The 11,975-nt window shown below is 46.7% G+C and overlaps 2 non-coding genes across 2 annotated transcripts; both read left to right on the top strand.

Moving 5' to 3' along the window:
- The first annotated feature begins 10,142 nt into the window (after positions 1–10,142).
- Trnac-gca lies at positions 10,143–10,214 on the top strand. The gene has a single exon. It is a non-coding gene; the product is annotated as a tRNA-Cys (tRNA).
- Positions 10,215–11,163: 949 nt separating this feature from the next.
- Trnac-gca lies at positions 11,164–11,235 on the top strand. The gene has a single exon. It is a non-coding gene; the product is annotated as a tRNA-Cys (tRNA).
- Positions 11,236–11,975: the final 740 nt, after the last annotated feature.

The following is an 11,975-nucleotide window of genomic DNA, read 5'->3' on the forward strand; positions in this document are numbered from 1 at the left end:
TCTCATCCACATTACTGTAGGAAAGCGAAAGTCATTGTTATCTTTTATAAAAGGGTGGGGGCATTCACAGTCTTCTTTCCTCTAATCCCCTCCCCTTTCCTCTCTCACTCTCCCGTGGAAGCCACACCTGACTTCACCTTCTCCAGAAAAACAGAGTGATAAGGCTTATGTTTATCGCCTTCATTTCTTTGCCTGGTGTTGAAGCGTCTGTTGTGCTGTATAGTGGGATAGAGCAGTAAGTCAGACCCTCCCAAGTTCAGGCCCCACAGCTCGCGTAAGAAATCCAGGAGTGGTGGTGCACACTTGTAATCCCAGTGCTGGAGAGGCTGAGACAGACAGGTCCTTGGAGCTGGATGGCCAGCCAGCCTAGCCTACTCACTCAGCAAGCTCCGGGGGAATGAGAAAGCATGTCCTAAAAAATAATATGGGCAGTGCCTGAGGAATGACTCCCAAGGTTTAGTACCTTGGGCCTATACACACACACCCACACACGCACACCCACACACACACACACAGACATGCACACGCACACCCACGGCAACAAACCCTGTCTTAGCCTCAGCTCCCTTGAAGCCCCCATTCCCAAAGGTTTCCACGTCTTTATTCACCCTCATTCCCTTCCCTTCCCTTCCAAAACCTGTTTAGAGATCTATTTATTCTTATTTTATGTGTATGAGTGTTTTGCTTGCATATATGTATGTGCACAGCATGCATGCCTACTGCCCACAGAGGTCAGAAGAGACCATAGGATCCCTCAGGACTGGAGTTGTAGGCAAGAGGGAGAGGCATTCAGACTGTGGAAGAGTGAGCCTATGGCCAGAATGGCCTCTAAGCAACTGATAGTGGGCCTGCCATTTCTGGGCCTGTCTGTTTCTACAGACTAAGAAGGAATGGATGGAATTCACAGATCACAGAAGTCCTGGATGTGACAACATAGGTGAAAGAAACCAAATGGCCTCACTTTTAAGGTGCAGCTCAGGTAGAGCATTTGCCTGAAGATCAAGAGGTCCCTGGTTCAAATCCAGGGGCCCCTGTTGGTTTCTCTTCTGCTTTCCTGACTCAAGTTTTCCTTAGTAGAAATGCCTTCAGTCCCTTCAGCCCTCACCGAGGAGCAGGTTCACTCTCCTGCCCAGTTCTTCACCTTCACATTTCCACCCTTCCTGCACCAAAGGCATGCTTTCCATTCCCTCTCAGCTACTTGCTTGCCCAGAATTGCCAGCTCCCCAGCCAAACAGGAGGCGGAACCCACTGTGAAGGAGACCTCTAACAGAACTAGTATCAGGAGAGTAGCTGTAACAGTGCAAGTAAAACAACAAAGGATTGTGTAGGTGAGGATCCTAGGCGAGGAGAACTGCGGAAGGCAGCTCCTCTCTAGAGGGAAGGTTCAGCCTTCATTGAGGAACACGTGGTTGCAGCCCACGCACTAGCTTGCCTTGGTCACACCTGATCACAGCCATCACCTAAGCAGAAAGCAGTCCTGAGGGACTCAGGTGAGCCATGTGGAATTGAGGTCTGGTCTGCAGGCTCTCTCCTGAAGGGTGTGAGAACCATGCTTCTAGGTAGAGACAGGCTGAGGCTGGTAGGCAAGGGGTGGTCCCAGGACAGACTGGGGCTGTGAGGTCACAAGGGACTTCCTTCTCTGTGAGTATGCTTAGGCAGAGCACCAACACATTACTGGGGGGTCACCATCTAGAACAGCTTCTTGGTGTCTTGTTCAAAGAATTAAAAAAGCATACACAGATTGCAAAGTACTAAGGAAACTTTATTCAGAAATGAAATGATAGTGTGCCTTGAGTTAGAGGTGCCAAAGGCATCAGCTACTGTTTGGAGCTTCCCTTTATGATCCAAGAGGAAGAGCTTAGGGTTGTTAGGGGCAGAGTGTAGTGGTCTTTGGTTTTGAATGACAGACTTGGATTATGTAAGCCTTTGCTTGATGTGAATGTCCTTTCCCATGATGCATTTGATTTTAATCATGCACACACCCAATCGTGCATAGGCATAAGATGGTAAATAGGAGTTTTTCTCTAAATATTCATTCAAACACAGTTTGTACCCCAAACTAGTCCATGCCTGATTGGCTCCTTGTCTCCCACACTCATATATCCAGGAGCGTGTTTGAATGGAACTGACCCCAAAAGGGGAGACACTAAAGGTCGTTAGGGAAGAAGAGACTCAGTCCGTTGCTTGAAGCTGAGCAGACGTGCAGTTTGATGCAGATGAGCATCCTAGGTTGTTAGGAGAAGGGTGTGCACAGAGCCAAAGCCGAATGCTGTGTCTGGTTTGCTGAGCTATCCCTGTGCTTGCCTGCCCTGAGCAGGTGTGTGTGTGTGTACCACTGAGCAATCAGCAGCAGGAGACAGGAAAGCAGGTACACTTGGGGGAACTAGAGGTGGGGGCCTTCTCCAGACCATCCCTGCAGCTCCCCCTACTGAGAACTTTCAATACCCTGCTCACTTGAAGGAGCAACTCAACCAACCCAGTGTACCATGGCCAAGCAGTAATGGAAGGGTTGTTTGGAGGTGAGGGCCAATAAACTGATAACTGGTACATGTCTGTCCTGGCCAGTGGGATAGTAGACAATGTCAGGCAGGCAGGACCTGAAGTCTGGCACTTCTGCCAGCACCAGCAACATGAGACACATTTGTCAAGCCACTAGTGGCCCTTTCAATCTGGCCTCAGAATGAGCACACACGGCCACACCTGAATCCATCTGGCAGTGAGGAGCCTGGGCTAACAGCTTGAAAATGTAAAAGTAGTCTGAGCCAAAATAGAGTCACTTAGATTAAACCCTTAACAAAGTAGACTGAGGAAGCCATGAAGGAAGCATTCACACCGATGCACAGAGACACAGAGACACACAGACACAGACAGGCAGACAGACCTACACACACACTCACACCCCTATGGTTAAAACTGCTGCAAGAATTCTCAACACCACAACATTGCAATTACCTTATTCAATGCGCAGGATCTTTCTCTCTTTTTTCTGTATTTTTTTCTTTTCTTTTCCTTTTCTATATCTTCTGCAAAGGGAGAGGGTAACCACAATGCATCAGGCATGTAAGAAGCTTCAAAGAACTAATAAAAATGAAGACTTTGCAAGTCGCTCTCAAGAAAAGCTGTATTGCTTTCTGAATGCTGAGTGCAGGTTAATGGGCCACAGAGGGAACAGAGTGAGGCCATCCAGGTACAGGATTTGACTCTACACAATCACTGCCATTGCAGATTCCCATCATTCACCTGTCTTACCAGGAGTCACATCTGGAAATTCAGAATTGTCTAATTCTACAGGTAAAAATGTCCCCATGGGTCCTGTTGTTCTCCATCTCAACTGTCCCCCATCTAATCTGTTCCCACGGAAACATTTTTCCTCGCATACATTGAATACTGTTTGAATCCACATGCTCTGTCTTCTCATGATACATCTGAGTGCTTTCATTTCTTAGTGTGTAGAACTAACCTTTCATTATTTACTGCAAACAGCGACAGTGACTGAACCCCAGGTCATAGAGGAAACATTCAAATTTACATCTAGGGCAGATACAGGATGCAAAGAATACTGTCTTGGGCTGCCTAAAGGCCCTCAGTGTGTCCATGAGCTCAGTACAAACTCCGTTAGCGCTCTCTATGAGGACATCACATCCTTCTCCGTAACACTCGAGAGGCAGAGTATAGCTCCAGTGTCAGCTGGCTCAGACTGGCGGTGTGTAGTGGCAGGTTCTTCAGGTCATGCACAGAGATAGAAGTCCCATAGGAAGTGACCATGGTGAGCTGGGAACAATGGCTCAGAACAGGCAGGAGGCCCCTGAAGTCGGGGGGCTGCAAAACACAGCCTTCCAATTCTATGGTCTGCAGGGTGGTTGTCAGTCTTTCTAGTAGAACTCGGAGGGGCCAATAAAAAAGTCGGACAGCACTCAGATTCAGGTGTTTGAGCTGACAGATGCTAGGGCAATAGGAAAGATAACACCAGTCTGACTGAAAGATTGCACCAAGAAAGTGAGACGGTCTCCAAAGGCTTTTTCAAGTACCTAAGCGCCTGGTCCAGGTGGCCTTCAAGAAAAGACGCGTTATGCATATAGAGATGCTGAAGAATGTGGAGTTTGCGGAACTGAGAAATGAACATGTTGAACCACATGTTCACCAGATCCTTATACTCATCTTCAAACTCATCCCTCCATGACTTGCAAATTCCTTTAAGGATGAGTTTGCGAAGATTTCTCATCTGGCCCAGGACAGGGGCAAATCTGGCCAGGATTTTCAGGTCCAAGAATATAATCACTTCCACCTCCTTTATACAGTCTGGCTCAAATAATCTCAGGAGCCTCAGGAAATTGTAGTCAATTTCATAAGAAATCTGTAGCTTCTGACAGCATGGATGCTGCGCCTACTGACGAAGCACTCTTGTCTCTCATCCGTATCCCCTTGTACTGTAGGTAGTAGTGAAACAACACCGTCAAAGGCTGCTTCGCTCCAGCTTCTTCATGAGCCTCCCCTGTTTGTGTGTTATTCAGCAACTGTGGAGACCAGTCCTCATCCACGAGTCTAGTCCACACATTCCACAAATCTAGCATTTCAGTTTACACCTCCTTGGTTGAACCTTCTGAGTTATCAGTTATAACCTTCTGAGTTATAAATCCAGTCCATCCAACACAGCCTGGAAGGTCTCCATGTTGGGAGGAGTCTTCATTAGGTCTCCCAAGGGGAGGCAGGGGAAGGGCCAGATTGCCACCATCACCCTCATGCTCTGTGTAACTGCCGGCGAAGGCTTCCTTGAGCAGTGGAGGAAAGAACTTCTTGGGCAAGTACTCCAGGTCAGAGATGTCCAAGGCCTCACCCCTCGCAGACTCTGCACTGCCAGGTCTCAGACTGTGGATGGAGCCTGGACGTTCATCCTGATGAATGTTCAGGGAGACTGATCCTGTAGACACAACAGAGATGGTCCCCAAGACAGGTCTATTCCCAGCAGGGTCTGGCAGTGACTCCTGGCTCCAGGAATCTGACTCAAAGCAGAATCTTTCAATCAAACCTAGAGCTCACCAATGTAGCTAGTCTCACCAGCTAGCTTGCTCTGTTACACAAGCCCCCCACAGTCTTATATACATAGTACTTCTGTGACAGTGCTCACTTTAGGTTCGATTGAGAGATCCTGCCTCATTGAAAAAGGTAGAAGAACCATGGAGAATGATGCTAGACATCAACCTCAGGCTTCTACACACACACACACACACACACACTCCGGCGCGTGTGTATACACACATGTGTCCACACACATACAAACATGTATATATACACATGCACAACACACACACACACACTCACATACCACACAAATGGAAAAATTTTAAAAAGGGATGTTATAACCACATCATTTTAAGGAGAAGGAAAAAATCCAAAGCCTTCATGACCTCGGAGAATAAACCACAGTAAGTGTGTGACTTGGATGCCCTTTGTGAGGGCACTAATATAATTAAGGTGGTGACAATAAACCCTGTCCATGGGACAGTAGTGCTCTGGGAAAATGAAGTGTGATTCCATAGGAACCTGAAGTGCTCGAGACTTGTTCGTGAACTAGGGAAAAAGCCGTGTGAGAAGACTGTGAACATGGCCTTTGGAAGGTGAAATCAAATTCATAGGAAACCCACATCTTGAGACAAAAGGAAACTTAAACTGGCATTGAAAATGACACTTGTGCACAAGTATAAAGCATAAAGTCCTCTGATTTGCTCACATTCTACAGGTGGGTGGCAGGAGAGGAGGCTGCTCAGCCTCCAGAAACCACGACTTTTTTCAGAAATTACAAAAAAACGATGACAGAAAAGGAAGATTCTCAGAGGGCAGAGCCAAGAGCCGAGCAAAACAGTGATGGGACTATTCCCAGGCAACAGAGCCAGAGCCTGCTCAGGGGACTCCTGAACCCTGGGGTGCCCACTGTTCTGTGGTGCTGAGTTTTAGTTTAGGGTTTTAAAAAATATTTTATTTATTATTTTTTATGTGTATGAGTGTGTTGCCTGCATGTATGTAAGTGTACTGTGCCATGCAATGCTGGAGAAGGTCAGAAGAGGGTAGCAGATCCCCTGGAATTGGAGTTAGGATGGTTGTTAGTTACCATGTGGGTGCTGGGTTTTGAACCTGGGTCCTCTGCAAGAACAACCAGTGCTCTAAACTGTTGAGCCATCTCTCCAGCCCTTAGTTTAGTTTAGTTTAGGTTGTTTTTTTTTTTTAATGGGATATGATTGCAAACAGCCTGGAAGTTTCTGAAGTTGGCACCTAGAAGGGCTTGTGCTGTAATACAAGGTGACAGGACAGTACAGTGCAGGCAGCCTGCCCAGCTTTTGGATTTCTAGGAGCCAGTTTCTATGACTGCTCCCTGTGTTGTCCAATCTCGGAGTGTCAACTTCTTTCTTTTCAGTCGATCAGTTCCTGTACTTGCACTGTATTTGGAGTATCACAGAAACAGAAATCTTGTCTTTTAAGTTCGTAGATCTCAGAATCAAGACAAGCTTCATCAAGATTGAAGGTGGATTATCCTAGATTTTATAGAATGAGGCTTTAGAAGCCTCGGAGTAAAGGCTAGTATTTGCATGTGGGTCTGACCTAGAGGGCAGGCAGACCATGGTTGATCATAGTCAGGTCTTTACTTATTCCTGGGTGTGGGCTTTTGGGGACAAGACTGTTCAGCTCTCCCCATTAGACACACAAGGTGTTTTCCTGCCCTTAGTTAGGACTCTGTCCTGTGACTTGATTTAACCAATGAGATAGTGATACAAACTGAGGCTAGAAACCTGATGGCTGCTTGGCCTGGTCCGTTTGCATTTCTGCCATTGCTAAGGAGGTTGCCCCCTGCCAGCCACTGTCCTTCAGCAGGGGCCCCAGGATGAAAATACAAAGAGCAGGCCAAGCCCACTTGACAGGAAGGACCTAAGCAGAGGTGAACTCACAGCTTGAAGGAGAGTCATCTAAGCTCAGCCCAGATCCCTGTGATAACACCTACACTGCTGAAATCTGAGCACTGAGAATGACTGTTTATTGTTGCAAGCCCTTGAACTTCTGGATGATTGGCTGGTGGATTATTGTAGAAGTGACTGACTACGTCTGCCATGACTCCCACACCAGGCTAGGCAAGTGCCTTACCCCTGAGCTGCAGCACTAGTTGGAGAATTTGGTTTATTGAACAAATTCAGATTGTGACTGTAGGATACAAAAGAGGTGATCAGACAAATGAGGAACCTGTAATGGATAGAAGGGTGGGTTTATGACCTGAAGGAAGGTCTCTAGTCAGTTGGTGGAGGGTAAAACAGTTTGCATAGACCAAAAATGACTAGAATTTTAGTGCTAACACAGGTGAAATGTGATAAAGAAGAAATCCAATCAGGCAAGGAGCTATAGCTTAGGGGTAAAACATTTGACTGCAGCTCAAGTGGTCCCTGATTCAAATCTGGGTATTCCCTGTTGGTCTCTCATTTTGTTGCCAAACCATTAGTAACACTTCCTGGATTCAGTGTTTTGATTATTATCACCCTCACTGCCACTCTTCTGAGGTCTTGTGTTATTGTCTCCTGGTGACATTGGATATCTGGCACAAGTCAGGGTTCTGTTATTAATAACCTGTGTGTATTTCAGAAGTTTTTAATTAATTGGTCATTAATGTCTATACTTTGGAGGAATGCACCAAATCTGAGGTTTACACAACCCCAATTTGTATCAAGCTAACTGGCTGGACTTAGAAAAATACAGGCAAACTCTTCAATTCTGATCAGAACTTAAGAGGAATCTTGGAACTTTGATTATAGGGACCATAATCCCCTGCTAACATCCATCTTAACATCCAATGATTCCAAGTATCAGTAAAACCATGCTGGAATGTACAACACTATGCTAGTCTGTGGAGGAACACAGGAGGCTGGGCCTTGGCATAGACAAAGTACAGGAATGGGGAGGTGGGAGATCATGAGAAGGGCCATGGTGAAGCTGTGGGCTGGGAGGAGGATGACCAGGTGCAATAGCACAGCACTCCTGGGGTGGTGGCAAGCCATAGGCAAGGACTCGACTCCCTACAATAAGCTCAGAATGGACACGGGCTTATCAAGCAACATTGGCCTCTGAATAAAGCCTTTGGTGATAGTCACAGTCCCTGATTCTAATTCCCACACTCCCTGGCTACACTTGCTTTTCCCACAGAACATGGCATTTGAGAAGAGACGCCCTTTGCCTCCTGTGCCCCCAAATTCAGAATCTTCCCGCAAGGAGAGAAATCATAAGAAAGTACCTTAGTCATACCCTCCTCCTCATGGTCCTTCTGCCCACATGACCTCCACGTACCAGCTCTTCAGTCCTGTTGAATCTTGTCATATTTTTCTTGGTTGGGAAATTCCCAGGTTTAGACTCTTATTTTGTCCCTAGCCTATCAATCTTCTGCCCACATTTTGAGAATCCCTGGTGGTGTGATCCTTATGAAGAAATGACTTTACTTATTGTTAGGGAAAGAGAAATTTTACTGCTTGTTTGAATTTACTGCTTGTCTGAGTTTACCAATTAACTCAACTGGAGACACAGGCATCCGGAGATAGGGGCAAGTGCTACAGCCCCCGTAACCTGACCTGTCTGGTCTGCGTCATGTCTGTAGCCATGTCTGCTTACACAAGATAACAAGGAAGGGCTGTGCCAGGCACATACCACTCATCCCTCCCCGATTGGGACACCTGAAGGGAGTTGTAACATTTTTCTTGAAGTTGTTGGTTTGTGAAATGCTTGCTTTGAAACTATTGGTTGTATAAACACGGGCTTTTGTGTAACGGTTGTGGGAGCCTATATAATCTTTACCTGAAATTGCCTCAGGGTCGATCGCTCTAACCAGACCTGCGTGTCTTGGAAGGACAGTCGGCCCCAGCTAGTTGGTTTAATAAAACTCTGCTTGATTTTTGCATCTCAATACTCGTGCATTTGTTCTCCAGAAGAGACCCACCGAGTCACGGACCCTAACACTTATAGTATCAGAAGCCAAAGTAAAGTGCTTTTGTCCCTTATCCCTGTCACATCTGCCCAGCCAGGTGTCCTGCCTCACCTGTGCCAAAGGAGTGGATGCAGAGATGCAGCAACCAAACAATTTCACATGAGGGATAGTTAAGTTCAAGGCTAGATATTATCTGTGAGCTTAGTCCATTCCCACTAGTGCCCTAGGAGTGAGGAGACATACAGACATCCTGGATCCTTGGGTGAGGCAACAGCAGCAGACTGGTGTGAGTTGCAATGCTCCATAGAGCTATAAGGACGTCATTCAGGGTAGAGCATTTGCCTGCATGTCAAGCAGACTCTGTCACTTGCTGACCAAAGGTTGGCAATTGCTGTCCTATGTCATGCTCAGGGACCACAGAGCTCTCTGAACCTCTGTGGATTGGATCCTATCTTCTGCTTTCTTTTGCTTTCCGACATACAGAGGGATACTGTTCTAGTTTGCTTCTCTGTTGCTGTGATAAAACACTGGCCAAAACCAATTTGGGGACGAAGGGCTTTACTTGGTTTATGTGTCCTGACCATAGTCCATCACTGAAGGAAGCCAAGGCAGTAGCTCAAGGCAGGAACCTCAAGGCAGGAACTGAAGCACAGACCCAGGAGGAACACTGCCCACAGTGAGCTGAACCCTCCCACATCCCTCAACAATCTAGAAAATGCCTCAGAGACATGGCCATAGGCCTATTCTAAATCATTAACTTTCAGCAGTCAGGATGGTCTATGGACATTGACAGAGGCACATAGCTTTTCTAGGTCCCTATTCCTGAGTGTCTAGTTTAGGAATTGTCAGGTAAGAACATTTTTTTTTCTTTTTTCTTTTGCCCAGACTTACCCCCTACTTAACTCAAACATCAATTAACCACCAATCCTTTGAATCTGATTCTTCTGGGTGGGTCTGAAGGATGTACTAGTATATACCTCCAGGATAATGCCTTTGTCTCAGCTGGGAACTAAGGCAGGAGGGTGCTGGTCACAAGGAAGTTGCAGTCAGGCATGAAGAGGTAGCTCAGGACTGGTTGTCATAGGAGGAAGCAGATGATGACAGAGCACTGGCAAATATACATGTTAGGATTGTGACAGTCAGGGAGTCGCCACACAGGTTTAGAATGCTTATTAGGCACACATGAACAAGTGGGGGTATAGCTCAGGGGTAGAGCATTTGACTGCAGATCAAGAGGTCCCTGGTTCAAATCCAGGTGCCCCCTTGCTAGAGTCTCTTTTAGATACTAGACAGTGAAACATCTGAAAGAGCCAAAGACAGAGTGCAAAGTAATAACCTTGTCTCTCATATTGACCTTACCCTCCAACAGTGCTCCAGGTATGTGCTGAACTGTGTTCTCTTGTACTCTGGGGTCTGCTCAGGCCCATCACTGTCCTCTCTGGAAGTAGCCAGCAGAGAAAGCCCACCAAGTCACTCATGCTGTGGCACAGACTGAACTTTGAGCAATGACCATGAGGCTTACTCACTGCAGGAAATCTATCCCATAGGAAGCCTGGAAGCCCGAGAAACCAGCTTCTTTCTCTAGGAACTCTTCCTTGTCATCTCTCAGGAAGCCCCTCCTGACCCCCTCAGGATGAATACCCTTTTGAAGCCTCTCCCACAGGCCTCTGCTTAGCCTCCTGCCACTTTTGTAAAAATATTTTGGTTCATGGTTGTGTCTCTTATTTACACTAAGACTCTTGAGAAATAAGGACCATGTCTTAGCTGTTTCTGTGTCCTTAACATGGATGACAGGGCCTAGCTCCCAACAAGTTCCATGAGTGTTTGTTGAGTGGGTGAGTGGTGGAGTGAAAAAATGAACATCTTTCTGAGGGCTTGGCATATGGAGGAGACTCCCTGGACCGAGTGTGAGCTTTACTGAGCATCTAGGATGAGCAACTCTTACCTTAACAATTAGGTATGGGCTTGGAGGAATCATCACTGTTCAGTGTCCATTCTATGTGCAAAGGCTGATTACCTCATCATACCTGGGGTGGGGGTTGGAGGGCAAGGGGAACTGTTAAGGCTGGAGAGGAGAATAGGACAGAAGAGGAAAGCCTGCAATGGAGAAAACTTGTCAGTTCCTGGAACATGTAGAGTAGATTAAAAGTGCACAGGTAGGTTGGGTGTGGTGCCAGGCATGAAAAGGTACTAATGAGAGGTTATACATAAGTGGGGGTATAGCTCAGGGGTAGAGCATTTGACTGCAGATCAAGAGGTCCCTGGTTCAAATCCAGGTGCCCCCTTGTTTTAATATTTTAGAGGCGACTTACCACCTTCACTTTAGGCAAGGCTTCAGTGAAGTTAGGAGGTCTCAATTACAGAGGTTTCTAGAATTAACCCAAAAGACTCCCTCCCAGCATTGCATAACACAGGCAGCATTTATACACCTTTCATTCATTTACGGGACTTGGTGGATAATTAGAAGCACAGGATGCAGAAAAGCATGAGAAAGTCGAGTGGTATAATGAACCTCACTTTTTTCCCCCTAGAGAACAATAAAGGAGCACTCACACAGCAGGTGGGAACCCCATTTTAACTAGGAGATTTGAACATACTTTTGGCTGGGGAAGAACAACATTGAAGAATTGAATCAGTTCATCCATGAGCACAAGGGCATGGATGAGGGGATTTGCTTGGGAAGGAAGGAGGAGAATTCTTTCCTCTGACACAGAAGGGGAGGAGCTAAGGAGAAACAGAGGATGACAACTGTGGGAAATGGCTTTTGTTGGAAAGGACCATGATGAGCCTATTGCCTATACAAAGGGATCCAGGTAGGCTGCACAGAGGACAGTGCAACTTACTGAAGCTGTAATCTGAAGTCCACCTACTATGGCACCGAGGTCACTGTGTCTCCAGATACACTGCACCCTGTTGGGGACCCCTGTTGTGTAAAGTAGCAGTCTCTTCATGTCTGGATAGCCCCCGGGCTCGGCCTCATCTACAGAGATTCCTTTTTCAGCAGGGTGCCTTCCCGGCATCTTCC

This window comes from Nannospalax galili, unplaced genomic scaffold (assembly GCF_000622305.1).
Source record: "Nannospalax galili isolate Female #2095 unplaced genomic scaffold, S.galili_v1.0 scaffold1217, whole genome shotgun sequence".
NCBI lineage: Eukaryota > Metazoa > Chordata > Mammalia > Rodentia > Spalacidae > Nannospalax > Nannospalax galili.